The following is a 26,998-nucleotide window of genomic DNA, read 5'->3' as shown; positions in this document are numbered from 1 at the left end:
CAGAGGCTTCTCAAGGTAAGAACAGAAAGTGATTTATTCAATTCTTGCGAGAAAGGGGCATCCCTCCACCAGGATGGGGCTGATGGAAGGAGGCAACTCCAGAGGATAAAACACTATTATATACCCTAATGCAGAGAATCCTACCTCCTCACTATCCCACCTCTCCATTGGCTGGGAGGTGGACTTACAATCTAAGCACGAAAAACTAGGCAAGACCCAGGAAATATTCACCTATTCCAATACACTTCCTTATTTAATACCTAACTTACTGCTGATGTGGCTATTCTATAACTAAAGTAAAAAAGAGGGGAGGGCAGGGAGGAAAGGGAGCTTAGCTGATGTGGCCATAGTATCAAACAAAGAGAGATTTGATTAACTTCCAAGTTTCAGCCACAATCCATTATGTCCTTATTTGGTAAAAATACCAGTGCTCAGCATTCTCACAGAAAGAAGGGAGGGGAAGGGCCCTGACCACAAGGCTAGATTCCTGGAAATCAGGTATCCAGAAAGAGAGGTCTTATGGAAAAGAAATTTTATTTAGAAAATACAATATTCCCCATATTTTATTATGAAAAGTCTTCACAATGTCTTCATTTCACTCAATCCCTCCTCTTATTTATTATCTGAAGACTTCTCACATTACTGTTGATATAGATTATCTGTTAATTGATCTCCTTCACTTTTTATACTCTCATACCACTCTTTCTTCTCCCTCATACTTTTGTCTATCCTTCTGTCATCATTTGTCTATCCTATCTATCATCAATCTAATGAATCCATTGGCCATCTCTTCTAGTTTAATCATCTCAGAGAGAGTTTTCTGGACAGTGGTGGTGATCACCTACATCATGCAAGGAAGACATAACACCACTTATAACTATGAGTAATAACCGGAGGGTCTGCTTCCACCAGGTATCACCAAACCAAAACCACCAGATGTATTGAAGGGAGAGGACCACGTTTGGATGGGAACATGGGCAATCTTTAAAATTTGTTTCCACACCTAAATCCAATCCTCACATTCTTTCCCCATGATTTCTTCCCTTCACCTATCCCCCTTTATATGAATATAGGAAAGGAGCAAAACTGACCAACAAATTACAAATTACAAGGGGGCAGTCCCCTTGTTATAAGTACAGATACAGAGATTTAAAATACAAAGATAGATCAGTGAATTATCCATTCAGAAGTTCCATCTCATCTGAAGAGGGACATCATCTGATGCAGTTTTCTGACCTAGATGTTCCTTCAGGCCATCTTTAGCACAGCATCTCTGCATCTTCTTCCCTTTATCTTCTTGTAGAAATCCAGATGTCCACTTTCCTACAAAACTGACCTTAATACCACTTTAGATGACCATTCTTAAGCTTTATACACTTATCACTCTTACAAAATCAAAATTGGAACTTTGGCCAATTATCATGTTTAAGAAATCCACATTAGAATCCAGTATTTACATCTTACATTAATTCACTATTCATTTCCCCCATCAGGAGGATGAGATTTCACTAAGGAGTCAATAACAAGCTCCAGCACTTACACAAATACAATAACTATGTATGCTAACTTCACAAGCCCTTGACCTAATTGTCTCTACACTATTACTAAGAATTAAATGACCTTAACTTATTTTTGTTGGTCTAAAGTCCTAAACCTGATAACTTAATTTTAGACTGAACCTCGGATGTTCCCCTACCAACAATCTATAATTTAATAGATCTGATATTAAGCTTGCAAAACCTTTGATTACAGGAGATTGCTGCTAAGAGTAGGGACATTGCAGGGAAACAACATCTCCCTAACTTCATGTCAATTCTAGGCAAGAGTAGATTGTCAACTAGCATCCAGCCAGGTATCAGTGGGGAAATTGAGTCAGGAGAATCCTACCTCAGCCCAGGCTGACCAGCCGCTCTCCCAACCTTACCATGAGATCACCTTTTTCAGTTCATACCAGCATCTGATAGGCTTACTGGCATCATGAATTGGAGGCTCAGACCATCCTTCTTGCTATCCACACCTGGAGTTAGACTCAGAAAAACAGTCGGTTAATAGTCCCATAAAATCTTAAAACAGCAAGCTCCAACAATTAGGTTTCAAATATGACTATAATTTCACAGTGCCTAAGGAATATCTTTTGAAGCAAGTCTTAAGTGGCTTACATGCCTTTCTATACATGTTCTAGTTCCTGATTAAATAACAATCATAAAATCATATTTACCATTAAAACCTAAACTTTTCATCAATGTCAAATTTTACCTGAGGTTACTTGCCTCTAAGAAACTTAAACTAAAATTATTTTCCCCAAACTGAAGATGTCTCTGATTTAGTCTCAGTAATTAATTCAGTCAATTGTTTTAAAACTAATTGCTTTTACATCACTTTGTAACATGGCCCTGGAGAATCTCACCTTGTACTGGCTCTTTAGAGGCCCACAGAGGCATATCACTATGCCTTGTTAATCCAGTTCTCTAGGTTACTGGCCACTCCTCTCCAAACCATGGTGGGAACCCCTATACCATCTGAGGCCACCCTGGGATCCTTCCTCAGTCCCTCTGTAGATCAAAGGAACACAATAGGGAAACTGAGTTAGAAGGATCCCATCCCAGTATGGGGACACAATCGTCTGCTGAGGCTTGTACATTAGGTAATAGATTTCACTAATCAAAAATTTTACCAGGACTCACATCTTAAATTTTAAATTTGTCCTAAAAGACAGTCACTAGAGATTATTTATCACCAAAACAAATTCCTTGTTTAGGAACTCCACATACAAACAATTTACACTTTAGTTAACATCTTTTCTCTCAACATCTCCAATTCAGATTAGATTTTAGGAAGTTCTTTTGTAATGACTGGACTTCTAAAGGAAAAGGGAAATGGGGCCAGGAGGCTTTCTTAAAATTTACCACTGAGCTACCTGGAGCCATAAAATTCCTGATCTCCCTTACCTTGTCCGTTATCTTATAACAAATTAGCTTACAAATATAAATTTGGTAGGTAAGCCTTTCAAAAATCATGCAAAAGATTTTATAAAGCATTTTTTAATACAACTGTCTTCCTCTTTTCTAAGAACAGTTTACAATTTATCACAACACCCTCGTGAACGTAATTGGCAAAAATTACAAGACCTAAAAGCCCAAAGTCTTTTCACATTTAGCCATGTTTCCTTTTACATTCTTTTGTGAATGCTTTATTCATAGCAAAAACTAATTTTAGTTAAAACTTCCTTCTTAACAGCAAAAATGAACTTTTTAATCTACTTAATACATCCTTAGAACAGGCTTGAAAATCACAAATCAGTTCATTAACAATGCAATCTAATATCACAATCATAAATGCCAAATAACAATATCTTTCTGCTTGATCCTGACAGGAAGAGTATTCTCAGATGCCGCTTGTTATTCCTTCACGACAGATTTTAACTTGAAATCATGCCAAGTCTGGATTTATAAAACATTTTAAACCTCCTCTTCTTTGTACTCTCCCTTAAAGAGCTGAAGAGCCCTCTTCCACCTCCCCTCCCTCTCCCAAACCCATCAGACCAGCTCTCCCAGTCTCACTCCAACCTTTAAATCAAATAGGGGGTGGGGGGTAGGCGTAGTCTAAGCACATGGACAGAGTTAATGCTTCTAAATGAAATCTCATTAAAATTCTAAAGCATATTTGCAATTTTTACATACATAGTCTTTTGGTATCAAATGTATTTACTTAATTTAAACACAAAATACAAATTTTAGCTTTTAGATCTCATTAAATCAAAACTCAGCTTTTCACTCCAGACTACCTGTCTTTTACTCTGCTAATTTCCATTATTGATCCTCCTTTGGGTAAGGTAGAGTATTGCCTACCACTCCCATATCTGGGGAGGAAAGATTTTCCCAGATTAAAAAAGTTAAAGAGCCTCTTTGCCCAGGCAAAAGGGTCTAAATAATCTAATACTGACAAAGAGTAACTTCCAAACATGAGACTTGGGAGCTTAATAACTAATAGTAATAATTATAAATCACAGCAAACAATTTTTAAATCTAATAACCTTCCATAACTTTGTCTATTGGTTTCCTAATCAAGCTAAGCATTTTCTTAAGTGGGATGGGGGAGGAGGGAACACAAAGTCCAAACACATCCCACCCATATTCCTCCCTTCCTTTTGTATTTTAAAGGAACCAAATACTCACTACCTCTTCCTTGAGAAGAAACTTAGAGGTTAAAAACCTCATCATTTAATTTAACTTCACAATTAAACTAATAGAGCCACTCTGCAAATACTCTGCAAAGTACCATAAATCTTCCTTTTCACATTCAAAAACTGGCCAGACATTGGTAACAAAATGTAGGTTAAGCATGGATTCTGTATCTGGGTCATTCATATCTAACCCCGACTATTTACTCATGTTCCCTTTTAATTTTTCCAAAAACTCAGATGGAGTTTCATCTTTCTCCTACACTATCTCAAAAGCCTTTTTAATGTTCTAGGGTTTGGGGACAACATTCCTAATGCCAGTTATAATTAACTCTCTCAAGTCCTGCATATGGATTCTATGAGCTTCATTACTAAGGTCCCACAGTGGGGAGGGAGGGGTCCTGAGTGGGGTATTTTTGGTCAGCTGGCACCTCCTTGGCCAGCATTCCCATTCTACCATAGCAGCCTTTCTTATCATGCTCCCCCCTTTTTTTTCACTCCAAATATATCCGTTGGGTCCTAAAAACTGATCTAACTGCTCTGATAAGCCCTGTGGGTCTGCCTTTAAGGCTTTCATTTCTTTCTTAAAATTTCTCGCCTCAGTTGCACTAAGAAGTGCGTTGCACTAAAAAGTGCATTAACGTAGATCAAGCCTCCTTGAGCTGACGGGACCTTTCGTAAAGGAAATAGCTCAGTGGATATTTTTGGTTTCATTTTCAGGGGTAAATGTTCCTGATCTTTTAAAAGTTGTCTCAATTCTCTAAACAGAGGACCATACAGCTTACTAGAACTACATAAGTCCTCCTCCCCTTTGTCTTTCAATTCAGAGGTGGGGGAAAGTCGAGCCACCAAGCCCTCTGCAAGCTGGAGTATATAGGGAGGAGGGAGTGAGAGGAGTCTCAAGGATGTGACTTACATTCTTTCTCCTCTTCCTCCCCCTTTTTTCCTTTTAATACCATCTGCTGGGCTTCTGGTATCCAAAGAGTGGCATAAGTGCCTTCCTCTGAATTAAAGGGGTTTTTAGCATTTACATACAGATTCAATTTTTTTTAGCATACCCAATCTTCTAAAAACCTGTATTTGGGCCATAATGCTCCTAAATCTGCTCCACCCCAGATAAAACAACAATATCTTATCATTTTTCTTTTATTTTTTCCCTTATATTTTGATAATTCATCCCAATTTTGCTAGATTCCTGGAAATCAGGTATCCAGAAAAAGAGACCTTATGGAAAAGAAATTTTATTTAGAAAATACAATATTCTCCATATTTTATTTTGAGAAGTCTTCACAACGTCCTCATTTCACTCAATAACATGACTATGTTTAATATGATGACATGTGTATAACCTGTATCAGATTGCATATTATCTTGTGGGGGAGGGAGGGAGAAAAAATTTGGAACTCAAAATTTTATAAAAGTGAATTTGAAAACTAAAAAGAAAGAAAAAACTGGCTTCTTCCTATTTTTTAGGTTTTTAAAATAGTGTTTAATTTTTAGCATTCATTTTTACAAGATTTTGAGTTTCAAATTGTTCTTCCTCACTTCCCCTCCTCTCTTCCTCAAATGGTAAGCAATTTGATATAGATTATATATGTGTGAATGTGTAAAATATAGTACATTTTATCACATTTGTGAAAGAAGAAACAGACCAGAAGGAAAAACCCACAAAGAAAAATAAAATAAGTGAAAATAATATGCTTTGGTCTGCATTCAGTCTATCAGTTCTTTCTCTGAATGTGGATAGCATTTTCCATCATGAGTCCTTTGAAATTGTCTTGAATCATTGTATTGCTGAGAAGAGCAAAGTCATTCATAGTTGATCATACACAATGTTGCCTTTACTATGTATAATATTTTCTTGGTTCTGCTCATTTCACTTTGCATCAGTTCATACAAGTCTTTCCAGGTTATTCTGAAATCTGTCTGCTCATCATTTCTTATAGCACAACACTATTCCATTACATTCATATACCACCACTTTCTAGTTTTCTTATATATTAATCACATTAGAATTATGTGATTTAACCAGTGCTGGTTCTCGTCACAATGCCGAGCCTTTTTACTAGCTGTCTTCTTATCTGGAATGCCCCCCTCTTCACCTCTGCCTCTTAGAATTCTAGAAGGCAAGGGGTCTTATTGAGCAAGGTAGACTCAGCTGTCAATGTGCAGGGAGAGAGTGAAACTCCTTCCTCTGTGTAGGTGTTAATTTTTTTGACTCATTCCTCCTTCAGTGGGTTGGACCTTCATTTCCAGCCAAGTCCAAGAATGGCCCTGTGGGTTTCTTTAAATGAAACTGAACTTACCTAAAAATTGCTCCTTCAGAGCCTTCTTCTCCAGCTGCACCATGATTGATTTCTAGGTATAACTCAATCCTGAATTCATATCAGGTTTTTGTGGCCTAATCATATTCTCCCTTATTTGTTCTAATAGCTGCAAACCCCAAAATCAACTCCCACTGACCAAACCTTATGTCTCCCCTAGAGTAAGGAACCCTTTCTCCCTTTTATCCTTCTTAATCATTTCATTATAATGTGATGATATTTAGAAAATGGTTTGCAGAACCTAAAGCCCTTTATAAGTGGGCTTGTAGACCCCACATCAAACCATTTTGAATCCCTATTGAACATTATTGCTGTGCCCAGTACTCTGTTACCCTTCACCTAGCCTAGTCTGCCATTGTCTATTATCTCCAAATCACCTTTGGCTACTTCCCACCCTTGATTCCATTCTCTTGGGTCCTGGCCTCTGACCTCTAGTCACCCCAACCTACTGACCACTCCCATCAAGATCCTCCCTAGACTCCTCCTCTAGTCACCCCAGACTATTTGGCCACCCCTAGATCCCTCCCTCCATCTTTCTATATATAAGATCCGCCTTGTTTCCATGAAAATGCTCAAATTCAATCTGGCTCATTTGTCAATACAAGTGATGCTCAAATTCCTTAAGAGTATAGCCAATGCAGAGATTCCTAAAAGTCTGGTCAATATGGTGGATCTCTAATAAACCTGATTTTTCTTTGGCTGAAAGAAGGCTTGAGTAGAAGTCATTCAGGCAAGACCCTCATGTCACAGAAGTCGTAGAAGCTTGGCAAGGCTCTAAGGCTTTTACAAATGTTGTGGCTCAGTCAGCCCTCCAGTCAGCTCCTTTTACTCAGTGGGTGGCTTGGACTAATGTCTCTCGGGAGTCTGGTCAGGCTCCAGGGCTTTTAGCGATTTGAGAGTAGGGCCAGTGCTCTACCAGATTCTTTACTTCAACTTGAATTATAAAAGGATTAGTCTGGGAGTGAGGAGAACATCTGAAATCTCTTTCTGAGCTCCTATGGTCTGCCAGACACTTACAAGCTGTTTAACCCTGGGCAAGTGGTTTAACCCTCTTTGCTTCAGTTCCTCATCTATAAAAAGAGCAAACTTGAAAATTAATGTGTGTTTCTGGTTGGGGAGGGGTGCTGTGTAATTGCTTACAGAATTTTAGTTCCCCAGTATTAACTCGTAAGAATTTTACCTAGTAAGAGCTCCATCTTCTTTCTCCTGCAGACTAGTTGTAATTACTGTTTGTAATTTTGTACTGTGCATAATTTTTTTTAAGGGTTAGAGGGTTGAAGTACTTTGGAAGAATATATCATCTTGCTGGTCACATGACCATAATCCTAGTTCAGTGGAGTCAGACGACCTGATTTTAAATCTATTAAATACTCCTGGAGCCCTGAGTGAATCATTAAACCACACCTAGTTCTTGTTCAGTTGTTTTAGATATGTCCTACTTTCTGTGACCCCATTTGGGGTTTTCTTGGCAAAGATACCCGAGTCATTTGCCATTTCATTCTGTAGCTCATTTCACAGAAGAGTAAACATGGCATGATGACTTGCCCAGGGTCACATAGATAATAAGTATCTAAGATCAGGTTTGAACTCAGGAAGATGAGGCTCAGCGAACCCACCTAGCTGCCTCCCCCTAGCTTCTAGTAGCTGTCCATTCAATTTCATGTTCCTTTTCTGCTTCTTTACATTCACATAAGCAATTTCCCCATGTCTAGATTTCATGCCATCTTAGGCTTTCAAAAACCTTCTGAAATTCTGCAAATTATGGATAATAATGTTTATAATACTTACCCCTACAAGACCGTTATAAGGAAAATGTTTTGTAAACTTTCATGTACCATATGAATGTGAACTATTAGAAAAAGTTCATTTTCTTCAGGGGTTTTTGGTATCTATTTGAGTTTAGCTGCCTTCCATCTCTTTCCAAAAGAGAAGCAATAATGTCAGGTGCCATGAAATTCCCTAGGGAAAGGACTCTATAAATCCTAACAACTCTTGGCCAACTGGCTTCTGTTGCCTCTTGCAAAGGAGACTTAGTCAGATCTGCTCTGGTTGATGTTCCATTCCCTGTCATCAGTCTCTGGCATGCCAGCCTTCCTGGCTTCAGCTTTGCACTCTCACTCTAGCAATACCTTCCCACCTGAACCACAGGTTAACTCTATGATCTAGGGAAGCAGCTGCCTCATACTGACAGGCTGGCACTACAAAGTATCTTATAAAGGAATTAGGGTGTCTCATATCTCTGAATCTATCAAGGATTCTGGGAAATCATAGAACAAAAGAACCCAGAGAGACTTTAAGAATAACCTACTCTGTGAAGCAAGCAGAACCAGAGCACTGTACACAGTAACAGCCACATTGTGCAGTAACTGACTTTGATGGACTTAGCTCTTCTCAGCAATGCAAGGGCCTAAAACAACTCCAAAAGACTCATGATGGAAAATTCCATCCACATCCAGAGAAAGAACCATGGAGTCTGAATGCAGATGGAAGCATACTATTTGTTCTCTTTTCGGTTTGTTTTCCTCATGGTTCCTCCCATTTGCTCTAACTCTTCTGTACAACATTACTGATGTGAAAATATATTTAGTAAGAATGTATGTATAGAGCCTACATCAAATTGCATGCAGTCTTGGGGAGGAGGAAGGGAAGAGAGGCAGAAAAAATTCAAAACTTATGAAAGTGAATGTTGAAAACTAAAAATAATAATTTTTTTTAAAAAAAGAATAACCTACTCTAATCCCTTCATTTTACAAGTGAATTCAGAGAGCTTGTGATCAAGATCATGGCTAGTAAATGGCAAAGCTTGGAGTTTACTCTGGGTCTTCAAATTCCCAATCTTTTTATTGCCTCCCTGAATTCATGGAAAACAGTACTTCTCCCCCTAGGCCTTAGTGTCTAGTACAGGGCCTTGTACCCAGTAGGTGCTCAGTTAAGTGTTTGTTGGTTGACATGGTGACTCTACTGGCAAAATAAGCATTACAACACCCTAACTGTAGCTTGTCTCAGAGAGAGGCTTTTCAGGTTTACCATCAAATCTTTCTCCTTAACCACTTGACATCTCAGTATTGTTAAATCTGATAATCAAATTTGTAGAAAACCCTTCCATTAGATAAGCAGATGGTGTAGAGATAGACCTTTAAGGACACCTCCCATCAAAGGCCTTCAATCGTCCTCCAGATCCTGTTTTGTCATGTTTCCGTTGAAAAATAGCACTTCAAAGCCAAGCATGATTCTAGGCTTTAGGAAATTTAAAAATTTAAATTTAAAAATCTTCCCACTATATTCTAGCTTTTCTTTTAAAAACTTTAATCGAATGTGTAGTGAGAATGTTTGTTGCCTTGACATAACTGCCTCCATTTTGTATTTAGGCCACTATTTTGTGATGAAGTGTGATGGGGTTTTTTAATAGTTTATATTTGTTAAAATATAATAATATCATTATATTATGCAATGTATTGTGTTGAATATTATGTAAGCCCTGTACCAAAGTCCATTCATACAGGACTCTCTCTTTATTGATGCAGATGAATACTCTGCTCTGTGTGAGAAGCAAAGTGGAGTTGGGGAGAACAAGAGAGCTCCACTATTTGAAACTTTTCGAACTTCATTTTCTTCAGTACTCTTCAAACTTTGAGTCATTTTGGGTACTTCTGGCTTCCAGCTTTGAAAAGGAAGAGGCCAACCCCACTTCAGTTTACTGAAGGAAAAGACTCCATCATGAATTTCTCCCTGCCTTGTTATAGTAGAGACTTCAGGGAATTCCCCCTTTGATGAGAGCAAAGGTTTTAACTCTGAAAACAAATGCCCAAAGAGTCAATGAGGTTATGCAACCTCGGATAACTCTGAAAATACCAAAGAGCTCAGACAGCTTATCACAACCACAGTTAGCTCCGAAACATAAAATAATAAAATAAAAACAAATTGCTAAGAGGGATCATAAGCAAAAAGTTTTCTCTATTCTGTTGGAGGAAGGAAACTAGACACATCTACTAGGACCTCTTCTAGTAGGAGACTCAATTTAGTGTGGGCAAATCTCAATACGTATACCAATGACGATGCAGTGAGCTGTAGCCCTGGCAATGAGGGATAACAGCAACAATGAGACAAATTTGATTTTTAGCAGGGCTTCTTGACCAGAACATAGGTACTGCAGGTGCTTGTACAAGTTTGAAACAATTCTAGGATTTTGCTGGTGGCCTCTTGTAGTGAAAAGAAAGGAATAAAAAGAGAGGGGTGGTCTTGGCATGGGGATCCTGAGAAGGGCAATCTCTTTTATTTGAGCTAAATTGTCTCTCTCTCAAAGGGAGTGCTCTTTCATCCTGTAGCATCTCTTTTGTATAACATTCTCTAATTTCTGCTTTACTAGGATTTGGATAAATGGATTTCTTTGCTAAGCATTATGTGTGTTTTTTGTGAAACTAGTATTTGATGGAAAAGGGATCAAGCCTTGGATATACAGTTTGGGATTCCCTTTCCCCCAATAATAATGACAATGCAATCAGAAGTTAAATGGACTCTAGTCATATCCCCTAGATGATCAACATTCAAGGAAACATATATGATTCAAGACCAGTACCCCTTATCTCTGACAACAGAGTGGCCATCAAGCCCCAGTCTCCTGCTTCCCATCCTGGCAAGAAGGAAAGTGCCCTAGAGAAGGAGGAGGGAGGGAGAACTGTTGCAGAGTGAACAAAATCAGAAGAACAGTTTATATAAGGACAATGGCATTGTAAAGAAAATCAACTTTGGAGACAAAGCCAAGGGGGTGGAGAAAAAGCAGGAACTTGCCTAAGTTCTCCTCCAAATTCCCCCAGATACCTTTAAATAATGCCTCAAAACAAATTTTAGAGTGGCAGAATCCCAAAAAGAATGGAGTGGAACAATTTTCCAGCTAAGACAACTAAGGAGAGAAGGTCTGTTGCACCAGGGTGAGAGTGGAACACAGTCCACAGCAGGCCACACCAGTGCAGACCAGGCCTCAGAAAACCAGAAGTAGGCCTTCGGGGGTAACTGAATGGCAGTTTCTGGACCTCTCAGTCCACAGATGGTAAGAAAGTCAGAAAACTGATCAGAAGAAGATTACAGGGATCCTTTTGCTTGAGCTGTGGGCAGGACTCTGTTGTATTGCCCATACTTGGATCTGGATTGAAGTTCAGATCTCAATCTCAGAGTGAAGAAGAGTATTAGGACACCAGAGTTGGTAGGTGCAGGGGAGCTGGTGGTCCACCGTGGAAAAGAGAGCTTGTGGTCATTCACAGACCAGAGCACAGGCTAGGAGAATAGTAAACACAGTTCTCCCTAGATCATATTACCTTGGAAGAATCAAAAACTTACAAGTTTCCTGAATTATCTTTGAAAACAAGTGCAAAAAACCCTGAATCTTCCTCCACCCTGGAAACACTTTAGCATAGAGTTAAGAGTCAAGATATAGGGAGGGAAAATGAGCAAAAAACAGAAAAAGATCCTGTTAATTAAAAAGATTAACAGAAAAAGATACCGTGATGACAGGGAAGATGAAAGCACAAACTCAGAAGATGACAATAAAGTCAAAGCTCCTACATCCAAAACCTCAGAGAAAAATATGAATTGGCACCAGGCCATGGAGGATCTCAACAAGGAATTTAAAAAACAAGTAAGAGAGGTAGAGAAAAAAAATGTGAAGAGAAATGAGAGTGGTGCAAGAAAATAATGAAAAAAGAGTCAATAGCTTGATAAAGGAGGCAAAAAAAAAATACTGAAGAAAATAAAAATAGGATGGATCAAATGAAGAGAAGAATGCCTTGAAAAGCAGATAGGCTAAATGGAAAAAGGTATACAAAAATTCACTGAAGAAGCCCTTAAAAAACAGAGTTGGGAAAAAAAAAAAGCAGAGTTGGTCAAATGGAAAAGGAGGTACCAAAGCTCACTGAAGAAAACAATTCCTTAAAAATTAGAATTAGGCAAGTGGAAGCTAATGACTCCATGAGACATCAAGAAACAATCAAACAAAATCAAAAGAATGAAAAAATGGAAGAAAATGTGAAACATCTCATTGGAAAAAAACAACTGACCTAGCAAATAGATCCAGGAGAGATAATTTAAGAATTATTGAACCACCTGAAAGCCATGATAAAAATAAATAAATAAATAAAAGAACTTAGACATCATCTTTCAAGAAATTATCAAAGAAAACTGTCCTGTTATTATTGAATCAGAGGGTAAAATGGAAATTGAAAGACTACACTGATCACCTCTCAAAAGAGATCCCAAAATGAAAACTGCCAGGAATAGTATAGTCAAATTCTAGAGCTCCCAGGCAAGGAGAAAATATTGTAAGCAATGAAAAAGAAACAATTCAAGTATCATGGAGCCACAGTCAGAACAACACAAGAGTTAGCAGCTTCAATATTAAAAGACTGAAAAGTTTGGAATATGATGTTTCAAAGGGCAAAAGAGCTAGAATTACAACCAAGAATCACCTATCCAAAAGAACTGAGTATAATCCTTCATTGGGGGAAAATGGATATTCAATGAAATAGAAGACTTTCAAGTATTTCTGATGCCTTTCACCAAAGGTGAATAGAAAATTTGATTTTCAAATATGAGACTCAAGAGAAACATTAAAAAAAAAACCATGAAAGAGAAATTATAATTCCTAAAAACTTTCTCATTATTAGGGCAGTTACAAGAATTATACACAGACAGAAAGCACAGATGTGAGTTGAGTATGATGGGATAATTATCTAAAAAAATAAAATTAAGGTATGAGAAAGAAGAAGGAACTGGGAGAAGAGGAAAGTGAGAGGCAGAATAGAGTGAATTTTCTGACATAAAAGAGGCCCAAAAGATATTTTACAGTGGGAGAAAGTGGGCAGGAAGCACATGAACTTTACTCTCATCAGAATTGGTTCAAAGAGGGAATAACATACATGCTCAGTTGAGTGTAGAAATCTATCTTACAGAAAAGTAGCAGAAGAAGGGGATAGTGAAGCAGGTGAGGAGAAGGAGAGAAAGGGGGAGGGGCAGCTGATAGAAGGGAGAGCAGATTGGGGGAGGTAAAAACCAAAAAATCAAAAACAAAACACTTTTGAGATTGAATAGGGTGAAAGGAGGGGGGAAGCAGGGAGGAAATAGGATGGAGGGAAATGCATAGTTGGCAATCATTACTGTGAAAAAATTTTTACAGCAAGTTTCTCTGATAAAGAACTCATTTTTCAAATATATACAAAAGAGTCAAATTTATAGAAATAAAACCATTCCTCAATTGATAAATGCTCAAAGGATAGGAACAGGCAGTTTTCAGAAGAAGAAATCAAAGCTACCTCTAATCATATGAAAAAATGCACTAAACCACTATTAGAGAAATGCAAATTAAAACAACTCTGAGTCTCTACCACACACCAATCAGATTGGCTAATATGACAGAAAAGGAAAGTAAAAAATATTAGAGGGGATGTGGGAAAATTAAAACATAAAAAGTAGAAACTTTACTATTGGTGAAGTTGTATACTGATTCAATCATTCTGGAAAGCAATTTGGAACTATGACTAAAGAGCTGTAAAAGCTTGCATACCCTTTGACTACATAATACCACTACTAAATCTGTATCCCCAAGAGATTTTTTTTTAAAAAGTGAAAAGGACCTATATGTGCAAAATTATTTATAGCAGCTCTTTTAATGGTGATAAAGAATTGGAAATTGAGGGGATGATCATCAGTTGCTGAATGACTGAACAAGTTATGGTATATGACTGTGATGGAATAGTATTGTGCTATAAGAAATGAGGAGTAGAATGCTCTCAGAAAAGCCTACAAAGACTTTCATGAATTAATGCAAACTAAAATGAGCAGAACCAAGAGAATATTTGTAAGTGTAAGTAAAGTGGGATTTTTTTGTTGTTTTCTTTTTGGAGTTCAGTTTCCCAGGATCAGCTAAATTGTAAACATTTGAAGGATTAATCTCCTTTGAACCCTGATAATTCACAGCTGTGCTGAGTCGCATAGGTTTTGTGCCTTCTGGCTCTAAGCCAATCAGGGGCAGAGTCTTTGTTATATATTCTGGGAGGTTGACATTTTGCTTTGGGGGCTCATTTATGATAAGGACCTTTTTATTTCTTGGACCAGACTGTGGGTATCTGTTTGTTAAGACCCCCAACTATTCAGATGTTGGTGTTCTCCTGGTCTGTGGTGTATGTAGGTGGTTGTATTACTTTGTTCATACAGTTGGAGCCCTGTCTGTTGAATCTCTGTGCTAATTTCTCAGCTTGTATTTTCTATACTCACTTTTTTCTACTTATCTGTAATTAAAGTAAAATTGTTTACCTCTTAGAAGCTGTCTTTCCTTTAGAAAAGCACATCAAAGAACCTATGCTAATAAGCCATCTTGGGTTAGCTAGTGTGCTTGCTACTACAACACTGTACACAAAATCCCAGCAATATTGTATGATGATCTACTCTGAATGACTTGACTATTTTCAACAATACAAAGATCCAAGAAAATTCTGAAGAACTTATGATGAAAGGTGCTGTCTATCTCTAGAGAAAAACCGGTGGAGCCTGAATGCAGATCAAAGATATTTTTATTTACTTTATTTTATTGGGGGTTTTTTTGGTTTGCGTTTTCTTTCTCAGTATGACTTATATGGAAATGTGTTTTGCATGATTGCACACGTATAACTTATGTCAAATTGCTTGCCTTCTCAATGGGAGGAGGAGGGAAGACAAGCAGAGAATTTGGAACTCAAAATTTCAAAAGAGAATGTTAAAGTTATTTTTATATGTAATTAGGAGAAAAATAAAATATTAAATAAGAAAAGCAACTTTGAAATGCATAAGAACTCTAATTAAGACATTGACCTCAAGATCACCTATAAAGAAACATGTTACCTGTTTCATGACAGATGGGTGCATGAAGAAACATAAATCTTTGGACATGGCCACTTTATGTTTAAAAATTAAGACAAACTGAGGCAATAAAGTTCCAAGCACATTCATTTTATTGGCGAGACTACTAGTCAACAAAAAACAAAATACGTCTTAGAATCCTCAGAAAGTCAATATACAAAGTAGGGATTAGTGGCCTTCAAATAGTTTTGGGAAGGACAAGAGAACAAAGAACAGGAAGCATCATTGATGGAAAGCAATTCATTGGTTACAAAGTCTGAAGTATCATAGATGGCAACAATATGATTGGCTGGACATTTGGGGCTAGCAACAACCCCTCCTCCCACCCTATTCCATCCTACAGTCAGGAAAAATTGTTTGAACAGAGATGACAGACTTCTTGGAGTCTACTTGCATTCTGTAAGCCTTAGCCTTGTAAATAAGATAATAGATCTCCCTTAATTGTACATGAGTATATGAGGCTGTATAGAGATAATGAAAACGTGCTTCTTTGATTTGTAGGACAACTGAAATTTAACTAACTTAAGGAGAAAAACAACATCTGGACTCATGGACTTCTGAATGTAAGCCAGAGACAAAGAAACATAACTCAGGCAGTTACAGAATAAAATCAATTACAGAATGGAAACAAATACAAAATCAGTATTTATTTATTTTTACCACTGTATGAATTCATTTCCTTGAGTTTTTTTACGTATTATAACAGTGGGGTTTTTTTCTGTTTTTAATCGGAAGAGAGTTCAAATGTAGAAGGTGGCAATACTAATGTCAAAAAACGAGGCCCATTAAAACATTTTTAAATGCACAGAAGAGAAGGAGGCATAGACAGTAGTGGAGGCTCTTTTAATTTGCATTTCTCTAATATTAATTTAGAGTATCTGTTCATATGACTATAGATAGCTTTGATTTCTTCTCCTGAAAACTGCCTGTTCATGTCCTTTGAGTATTTATCAATTGAGGAATGGCTTTTATTTCTATAAAGGTGTCCAGAACATTTGAAAGAAATGTGTGGAATTTATTACATATTTTTTTTCAAAAAAACAAGCAGTATAAAATAGATACTCATGGTTTCATATTCATATGATTTCAATCCTCTCTTATGATCTGCTATGTAAATAAAAATATATTTATGTATATGTATATAGAGAGAGAAATGTTCAAGTTCAGAATATTTAAAAGGAAGGAAAATAAAGAAAAAAATACAACAGTGGAAACAAGGGTTACAACACTTCTCTCCCCTACTCTCCTATCTTCCCCTCCACTCTAAAAATTTTTTTAGGCCTCTTTCATGTTATCTCCAGTGTACAGTGTTATCTATAGTGTCTGAGGTAGCATTTGCTATCCAGGACCCAATTTACCTGTGTGACTACAAATTGGGGGAAGTAGCTCAGAGGAGATGGTACATCATAAAAATAGAAAAACCAAAATTCAAACCCGCATCTGGCACGTTAACAAGTCAACAAACTTCCTGGGCCATCGCCAGTTATCGTGACCTTTGCATTGCCACTGGACTTTGATGACTCTAGAGGAGACAGTGAGGTCAATGACTTTGCACAGCTCTGCCTCATTTCAATCCAATTCACTTGCAAGTCAAGACATCTCTTTCCTAAAGTCATTGGTCCTCTTTGAGAATGAAGGACCACCACCAACAACAGTGTCAGAGGTGAGATTCGAACCAAATTTTCTTCTTGCTTCAAAGCCAGTATGCTTTCTTTCTTCTTTTTTTTAAATTAAAGTTTTTTTTTCTTGACCATATTTATTTTCCCCCACAAAACCTTTCAGAATGCCTATAAGTTCTTAAAAACTCAAAGTAGAAAATTAAGAATAAAAGGACTAAGTTAAAGCGGAAAAAAGTGAATGAATTTTTCACACTTTCTGGCTTCCTTTTTTCTGTGGTAAGATTTTGTACAATTCTTCAGAATTCTCAGTGGTCTTGACACTAATTAGCATCATCTTATGGATGATAGTATTCTTCTCAATGATTGGTGGGTTTGGGACATACATGATGAGAATGTTGTTCTTGTTGGTTTGGAGGAGACAGCTTTGAGTGAAACCAAGACATTCAGAAATATGTTGCTTAAATTGGTGTCAGCTTAAACCAGGAGTTGTCTTCTGACTTCTGGCAGGTTTCAAATGCAGGGTGCCCATGCCCTTCTCTTTTTACTCTTTATATTTTTTTGTAAAACAGTTCGTAGTTGGGACAGCTAGATGATGCAGTGGATATAGCACCAGCGCTGGAGTCAGAAGGACCTGAGTTTAAATCTGGCCTCAGAGAATTACTACCTATGTGATTCCAAGCAAGTCATTTAACCCTGATTGCTTCAAAAAAAACAAAAAACAACCCAACAACCCACCAGTTTGTACTTGAGTAAAAGGCATCCTCTTCTTTGACTTCAGTCATAATTGCTTTGGATGGGTCCTTGTTCTCTTTACCTACCATGTTTGCATTCACCAGTGGACCTTCCCAGGTGAGCCTCCAACATTTTGGGGGATAAGGAAGAGGTGAATTTCATCTAGATCATGTCTGCCAAATATATCTGCATTTCTAGGTGAGAAGGAGAAATTTGCCGTCATGTTGGAGCCCAAGGTGCCCAGAACATAGCTATTGACTTTCTGGCCAAAGTGAAAGGACGCAGTAGTGATATTTCTAAAGCCAGGGACAGTTCCTTGTCAGATGATGTTTCTGTCTTCTTTACTGAATCCTCAGTTTTATATGAATGAAACAAAAAGAATGCCTCTTGTGGCAGCTTTGATGACCCAAAGGCAGGACCAACCTCGTTCTGGCCTTACTCTCCAAACCACCATCTCTGCTACTCCCATGTAACTGCTCATTGCTCTGGAGTGCCTCTCATAGCCTTTAAAGATGGGTACCAGGACAGAGAGTGGGCTGGTGTCTACATGCTTTATGATCCAATTCCCCACAGAGCAATTTAAGGCAGCTAAAGGTTTGTGGTACTTCTGGCACTGAAGATTTTCCTGCGTACCATAGTCAGAGGAGAAAGGCTTCTGGATGTCCCCATTGATCTTGGGATTGGCAGCCTTTTTGTCTGCCCCTAAGACTGAAGAAGAGTCATTGGTTGTGATAGCACCAAACGTTACCGCTGCCTGTGCTGTGACCTTGACAGTAGCCAAGGTGGGTACATAAGACATGCTACTACTTCCATTGGGCAGGTTCTCAAAGAGAATCAGTGCCATTGCCAATCCACCAAGCCCTCCTCTTCTTCCTCCTCTCTTGGAGTTACCAGTTCTCTAAAAACATTATAAAAACCCCTCTATTTTCAGATTCAAAGGCTAAATTCCTTCATTTTGCCTTATTGATAGGTCTATTCTCTAAGACTTCTTCACTTGCCACTGGGACTGTTTTTACTTCTTCCACTTCACCCTCTTGATCCCATTTCCTGTGTGTCAGCTCCTTCTCTGCATTTCTTTTAGCCATTTTCTTGTACCTGTTGCAAGTAGGCAGCTCTTTGTTTCTGCCAGGATGCTTTCCACTAAACCAATGGTGGAGCACCTGAGAGTTCGAGACCACATGTGGTCCTCTAAGTTAGACCTGTATAAGCTGAAGCACGCCAAAAGATTTTGAGCAGCCAGTGAAAAATGTAGAGGAAAATATCCTTTGTATATAGAAGAAATCCTTTGGCATGCTACAAGTGACCCACAGGCAGTAAGCCATCAGTAGGCCACAGATTGTGCAGGCCATGCAGACCTGCTCTAGGTCTCAAGTGTGGCACTTTAACTGAATCCAAATTTCACAGAACAAATCCCCTTAATGAAACAATTTATCCTATAAAACTTGGATTCAGCGAAAACCCCACACCTAAGGACCTAGAAGGCCATATGTAACCTCTAGGTTACCAGTTCCCCACCCTTGCGTGACTAAACCATGCTATAGAAACTATTAAGCAGAGAAAAATTCAGAGAAATTCTTAAGAGAGAGTAGATTCCAAGGAATATAGTGTCTAGACTAATAGGACTGCAATTTTGACACAAAACCAAAAGAAGACATTAATTCTCTAGGGACCTAATGAACTTCAAGACAGTGAGCGAAGCCTGGATTTAGGAAACAAAGTAGAGAGGACTAGCATTCTCTCAGGACAGTAATCTAACAGGTCAGGACGAGAGAAAAACAGCTTAATGAAATAAAGTCAACCTTGAAAAGACAACCTTAACAGTTAACTTTTTTTTTTAAGTCAACTTTAAAAGGATTGTTAAGGGGCAGACAGTGCCATAGTACATAAAGTGATGGGTCTCGAGTCAGGAAGACTCATCTTCATGAGTTCAAATCTGACTTCAAGCATATACTAGCTGTGTGACCCTAGGCAAGTTGCCTCAGTTTCATCATCTATAAAATGAGCTGGAGAAGGAACTGGCAAACCATTCTAGTGTGTGTGTGTTCATCCTTCATTGCCAAAGAAGACCATGTAATCAGAGAAATAATGACATGACTTTCTTTTTGAGTGAGGGAGGGCTGTTCTAGTATCCCTGCCAAGAAAATCCCAAATGGGGTCATGAAGAGTTAGGACATGACTGAAACAATTGAATAACAACAACAAAAAGATTGTTGAATGTCTAAAACCCATAGAAGGCTAAGAGAATAACATAAAACCCTGAACTATGATATCTCAACTGAGAGAGAAAGGGAGGAATAGAGAGAAATTGAAAAAGTTAGTAGTTTTGAGAAGATCAACACGAGACATGGAGGGAAGGGGGAAGAGGGAAATGAGGAATCAGCAGCTCCAGTCTCAGGAGACCAAATGGTTTCAGCCACTCAACTCTGTTCTATGCCTGTCATCCACAGCCCCAGTCATGGCATCCCAGTAATTTCTCCTCATTGCTTCCAGTCTCTTTTGGTCTCCACTGCCCACTATTGTCATGGGGACTCAGCTTGCTGCTGGTTTCTTTGCTTGATGCTGTTGGGGGCCTGTGATACTCTGTTCCACTGACTCTAGAGCCACCCTCTACCCATTCTGCTAGGGCTTAGAAATTTTCCCTAGTGGTTGTGGAGCCTATAAACTACTGTGGGAAATTTCACTTCCTCCCTGAGGCAAGGGCATTGCTACTACTTGGGCATTACCTCCACCACTCTTTGTCAGAGACTAGCAATACCCCCTTGGTTGTTGCCCACTGCCAATGCTATAGGCCAGGGTATCACTATCCTCCTGGCTAGTCCACCATGTTGATGAGTTCAGGAATGTCCATGCAAATCCAAGACTTTCTGGTCAACCATGACAGAGTTTGGGCTCCTCCTCTCAACTGTGGTCATACTCTTCAATGCAGGAAATGTCCTCCTAATGCCAGTCACCTCTGATTGAGAGGAACAGAACCTCTTAATTCCTTGGCCATGAATGTCACTTTCAGAATTGCTCATCTAGGATCAGGAAACAAGATACAAAGCAAAAGAGGAAGCCAATCTTTTTAGGTCAGTACAGCTGCCCTAGCTGTCACGTGCAAGCAGAGAAACATAGAAAGACTTTTATGAACAGATATAGAGTGAAATATGTAGAAACAAGGGAACAATATATCCAATGACTACAAAAAAATTTTTTTTAAACATCACTCAAAGGAAATTGATCTCTGAATAATGGAAAAACTAACAACTGTCCTGGAGAACAGATGATGAAATAAAGTTTCTCCCTCAAGACAAAAAGGTGGGGTACTGCTAAGACAAAATACTATTTTAATAGTCAGACAATTGGATATCTTTGCTTAAATCATTGTCTAAAGGGAAGGTTCAATTTGGAGAGGAAAGTGGTAAATGACTGTGCTATAAAGAAAAAAGGGATTGATATGACATTAAAAATGACCCCAGACCAACCAGACTCTGGAAATATTTGCATCATACAACTATGGGAATTTAAAGGGAATGAAAAAACTAATGGGAACTCAACAAATCACTAGCAGTACATGTTGGTGTGTCTAAGCTTTTCTAAGTGCTTTAGGGGTGGAGAGATGAACTGAAAGGAGTGGTGGCCAAGGGATCTTGAAGATTCATTTTACTTCACAGTTTTGCTAGAGCTTACTCTTGCTAGGGTGGGTGTAGGAGTAGGGGAGGACAGAGAGTGAGGTATGCATGTGGGCTACACCATAAGGACAGGCTCAATCATCTGCAAAGTCTCCAATTGTTCAGTAAAAACTTGACTTCCTTTCATTATGCTGCACATCATGCGTGATTAGTCACCATTATTGCAAAAGCACCACCATTAGTTCCTGCCCAGAACCTAAGAATCCCACAGCACTTGAACATAAATGTCACTAAGTTCACAGGACTGCTTGCCTGACAGAGAGCCCTCAGGTCTGTTGCTTCTTATCTCAAAGGACAATTCTAACTAGAGACTATGTGGTTTTAAGGTATGCTACGGAATGAGCCTCAAACCATAAGGGTAGGGTGAGCTAAAGAAACCGCAGGTCAGAGCCAAGAATTCTGGGACTGTGACAGAATTCAGTTTCAGGTCCTATGAATTAGAACAGTCTTTCCTACCAATGATGCCAATAATAGTAACATTAATAGTGATAATAACAATAGCGGCTAGAATTCTTATAGTGCTAGGGCTTAGTACATGTTACATAGGTATAATATATATTGCACATATATAATGTATATATCACAGCATTATTATCATAATATATAATGCAATATAATGGCCACCTTTTGTAAGGATTTTTAAATTTTATTTTTAATTTATGGAATAAAACAAGCATTTCCATGATATGGTACAAATAAAAAAAAGATGATTGCACATGAAAGTGCAAATCTGCTACATACAACTTGTCATTCCTTTCAAATATACAATAAAATTATCACTGAAATTTCTTTTTTTCTCTCTCTGCACCCTATAGATGGCTACCATTAGACACAAATAAGTGTGTGTATATGTGTGTATACACATATATGTATATGTATGTATATATACATATATGTAAAATTATTCTACACATACTTCTATTTATCAGTTCTTTCTCTGGATGTAGATAGTATCTGTCTAAATATGTCTTCTATAGTTAATCTGGGTATTTATAATAGTTAAAATAACTTATTCACTCAAAATCATTCTAAAATGATATTGCTATTACTATGTACAATGCTCTCTTGGTTCTCATTTTCATTCTTCTGTGCAAGTTTTTTAATATTTTTCTAAAATCATCTAGTTCATCATTTCTCATAGCACAGTAGTATTCCATGACAATCATATACCACAACTTGTTTAGCCTTTCCCCAATTGATGGGCATCCCTGCAATTTCTAGTTCTTTGCCACCACAAAAAGAGCTGCTATAAACATTTCAGAACACATAGGCTCTTTTCCTTTCTCCCCAATTATCTTTAGAAGTAGACCAAGTAGTGGTACTGCTCAGTCAAAGGGTATATTGCAGTTTAATACCTCTCTGACTATAATTCCAAATTGCTCTCCAAAACAGTTGGATCAGTTCACAATTCCACAATGAATTAGTGTCCCAATTTTTCCATATCCCTTCCAACATTTGTCACTCTCCCCTTTGATCATTTTAGCCTGTCTGGTAGGTATAGAATGATATTTCAAGGCTATTTTAATTTGCATTCCTCTAATCAATAATGATTTCGAGCATTTTTTCATATGACTATAAATTGTATTGATTTCTTCACTGGAAAACTGCCTGTTCATATCCTTTGACCATGTATCAATTGGGGAATGATTTGTATTCTTATGGATTTGACAGAGTTCTTTATATGTCATGTTTATATGTTATATGTTCTTTATATGTTAAGTTTGCAAAGCATTTTATTATGTCATTTGATCTCTACAACAACCTTTTGTAGACGGTACTATTATTATCCCCATTTTACAGATGAGGCAACTGAGATTCACAGAGGTTAAGTATCTTGTCCAGGGTCACAGGATTTAAACTCAGGTCTTCCTGACTGGAAGACTAGTATTCTGTCTACTACACCACCTAGCTATCGATTGCCATTTACAATTGAGCCAGGTATCCCCATCCCAGCCTTTACATGTTTTCAGTCTCAGTACCTCCTAGGTACTGCCAGTACCCTAAACACATGGTCTCTCATTCCTACGTCCTATTTGGGCATCCCAGTTTCCTTCCCATCATCCTACCTTGCCATTTATATCCTCTGGCTATGTAACTCCAATCACAACTTCAGATCCTTATAAAGAGGCTCCCCTTCTGATTCCCTCAATCCTTTTTGATGGAAGGAGTTCTCAGGCTGTCTCATAACTTTGCTCATCATGGTAACTTCAAAGAATTCAACTGACTTACCAAACAAAAACAGCCTCACTAACCCTTGTGTCTTTCTGAGTACTTTCAACTTAACTACAGAGAAATCAGAACTACCACCTACAGTGTTTCTCCATCTTCATAACATCTTAAAAATAATGGACTATTAAAGATGGAACAATCATCTGGTTCATGCTACCTAATCAATGCATCAATTACTTCTATGTCTTCTTTAAGTTGCAATTCATGCTCTGCTCAAATACCTCCAATGGCAAGGAATTCACTACTCTTATGAGGAAGTCCATTCTTGTCAAAGGTCTTGTCAAACATTTTCTCAGTTTCTTTTTGCCCTTTTCTTTCCCTCTGCCTAATTAAGTGAGTGAGTGGGGGGCAGGCAACATGGTTTCAAAATGCATTCCCCAGCTATTCTTTTTTTCTTTTAGTTTTTCCCTACTATTTCATTTTTTAAAATGTTTTGTGGATGTTTTACCCTTACATTATAGTTATTTACAGATTTTTCCACCCCATGAGAATTCTCTTGCAACAAAGTAAAACAACTTAGCAAAATTAATAACACAGAATACAGTGGCCTCACCTGAAAGTATATGCATCATTTCACATTGGTAGTATGCCCTCTATTTAAAAAAAAAAAAAGAACAGAAATCAATTTTCTTTCCCACCTCCATCCTAGTTGGGGGATTGGGGGAGAAAAACAATTTGTAACAAATATGTATAATCAAATGAGACATTCTCCCAATGACTGTACACAAAAATGTATCTTATTACCTCTTCATAATGGATATAACATGAAACATAATGAAACATTATCAGTCCTCTAGAATCATGAATGGTCATTGCATTCTTGATTTTGATACCAATCTCTGGAATTTGCTGGCATAAGAGAGAGAATGTGCCTCCACATTTCAGATTAATGTAATCACAGAAGGCATAGGATATCATTACCAAGTACAGAAAAAGTATTCAAGAATTTTCCAACAACCCCATAGGTTAGATAGCTAGGTGCACTGTGACCAAAATCCTAAGCCTAGAGCTGGGAATAAGTGAGTTTAAATCCAGTGTCAGATCCTAGTTGTGTGACTTTGGGCAGGTCCTTTAACCTCTGTCTGGATCAGTTTCCTCATCTATAACATGGGAATGATAATAACCACAGGATTATTCTAAAGATCAAATAAGATAATAATCATTTACCAAAGTGCCCAGCATACAGTAGGCACTTTATAAATGCTTATTCCCTTCCCCACCAAAAAAAATGTCCATAAATCCTTGCCACCAGATGAGTACTGGTGTAAGAAATCTTACAGCTTACAAAGATTCTTACAGCTTACAAACCCATTTGTTTTTAAAGCATAGTTGTTACTGTATAAATTATCCTTCCAGTTCTGCTCACTTCACTCTGTATCAGTTCATGCAAGCTTTTCCATGTCCATTTGAAATCATCTATTTCCGCATTTCTTACAATATGATCGAAATTAACAAAAGTAAGGAGAGCACAGGTACACAAACCTGGTTGAACACAGAAATAGAGAGCATTATCTATATTCCTTACCTCCATTTCCTTACCTCCTCTCACATATCAGTCCTTTGTGATCAGACTTTATATGCCAATATTCCTCTGGTGGCAAGGATTTATTGATTTATCTTTTTTGTGGGAAAAGGAACAAGTGTTTATGAAGCACCTACTATGTGTCAGACACTATGCTAAATTATAATTATTATCTCATTTGATCCTCACAACCATCCTGTAAGGTAGGTATCATTATCATTCCCATTTTATAGATAAGAAAACTGAGTCAGATAGAGGTTAAGTGACTAGCCCAGGAAGTGTCTGACATTGGATTTAAACTCAGTTCCTCTCAACTCTAGGTTTAGGGTTTTGGCCACATTGCCAACTAGCTACCTAACTTATGTTGGAAAATTCTTGAATACTTTTTCTATCCTTAGCAATGATATTCTGGACCTTCTGTGATTATATTTATCTCAGGTGTGGGGGCAAATTTCCTACTCTATGCCAACAAAATCCAGAGATTGCTATCAAAATCTATATCATTCCTATAAATAGATTCTTCCTTGGCTTCCTCCCTTAATTTTGGAAATTAAAACATAGATTGCTGCTACAATTCAATTCAAACTCAATACAAATGCATTTTCTCTAATCCATTATCCCACTCTCCCAGTTATCTAGGCTCATTATCTTAGAGGCAGGCTAGGTGGTGCAATGGATAGAGCTTGGATGTAAAGTCAGGAAGACCTAAGTTCAAATCCAGCCTCAGACACCTACAAACTATAACCCTGGGCAAGTCCTTAACTACTGTCTGATTCAGTTTCTCCAACTGTAAAATGAGGCCTCAATAGCACTTATCTCCCAGGTTTGCTGTGAGGATCAAATAAGATGATATTTTTCTGTGCTTAGCATAATGTTTTAAGTACTTAGTCCAGTGCCCACACATAGTAGGTGCTTAATAAGTGCTTGTTTCTTTCCTTCTTGTCTCTTAATAGGGAAACAAACAGATATGGGGGAAGGGACACTTAAGAGAAAGGATTATAATATGGATGAGATGATTACAATCAAAATAAACTTCCTAATATTAAAAAACAAAATAAAGGTCCCACATGTACAAAAATATTTATAGCAGCTCTCTTTGTGGTGGCCCCAAACTGAAAATCAAGGGAATGCCCATCAATTGGGGAATGGCTGAACAAGTTGTGGTATATGGATGTAATGGAATACTATTGTGCTGTAAGAAATGAAGAGCAGGAAGACTTTGGAGAGGCCTGGAAAGACTTAAATGAACTGATGCTGAGTGAAAGGAGCAGAACCAGGAGAACTTTGTACACAGCAACAACCACAGTGTGTGAGGAACTTTTTTGGTAGACTTAGTCCTTCACAGCAATGCAAGGACCTAAAAAATTCCCAATGGACTCTTGAGGCAAAATACCTTCCACATCCAGAGAAAGAACTATGGAATTGGATCGCAGAATAAAGCAGACCATTTACTTTTGTATTATGTTTTGTTTTGTTTTGTGGTTTCTCCCACTCATTTTAATTCTTCTATCAGCATGACTAAGGTGAAAATGTATTTAATAAGAATATATGTGTGGAACCTATATAAGATTGCACGCCATCTTGGGAAGGGAGTGAGGAAGGAGGGGGAAAGGAAGGGGAGGAACGAGAAAAAACCTAGGATATATGGAAGTGATTGTAAAAAACTGAAAATAAATAAAATAATTTTTAAAAAATAAAATTAAAAAATAAAAAATGGAAAGAAAAGAATTAGAATCTAACAGGGGTGGGTGGGTGGGTGGGAGGGGATGTAGAATACCTCAGATTGTTTCTTAGACATTTGGTCAATGGCTGAATAAATTATTAATACATAGAAGAGA

General features: G+C 37.8%; 1 long non-coding RNA gene and 1 pseudogene across 1 annotated transcript in view; both read right to left on the bottom strand.

The window, feature by feature from the left end:
- Window positions 1-17,276: 17,276 nt before the first annotated feature.
- LOC140523975 (nuclear pore complex protein Nup50 pseudogene) lies at window positions 17,277-18,944 on the bottom strand (annotated as a pseudogene).
- A 3,529-nt stretch (window positions 18,945-22,473) lies between these two features.
- The window catches only part of LOC140528008 (uncharacterized), a 34,289-nt gene continuing 29,764 nt past the window's right edge, over window positions 22,474-26,998 (bottom strand). The window contains exon 3 of the long non-coding RNA XR_011975019.1: window positions 22,474-24,231. This is a non-coding gene — a long non-coding RNA (uncharacterized lncRNA). The remainder of the gene's footprint in view (window positions 24,232-26,998) is intronic.

Source organism: Notamacropus eugenii, chromosome 2 (assembly GCF_028372415.1).
Source record: "Notamacropus eugenii isolate mMacEug1 chromosome 2, mMacEug1.pri_v2, whole genome shotgun sequence".
NCBI lineage: Eukaryota > Metazoa > Chordata > Mammalia > Diprotodontia > Macropodidae > Notamacropus > Notamacropus eugenii.
This window is presented reverse-complemented; position numbering and strand designations above follow the sequence as displayed.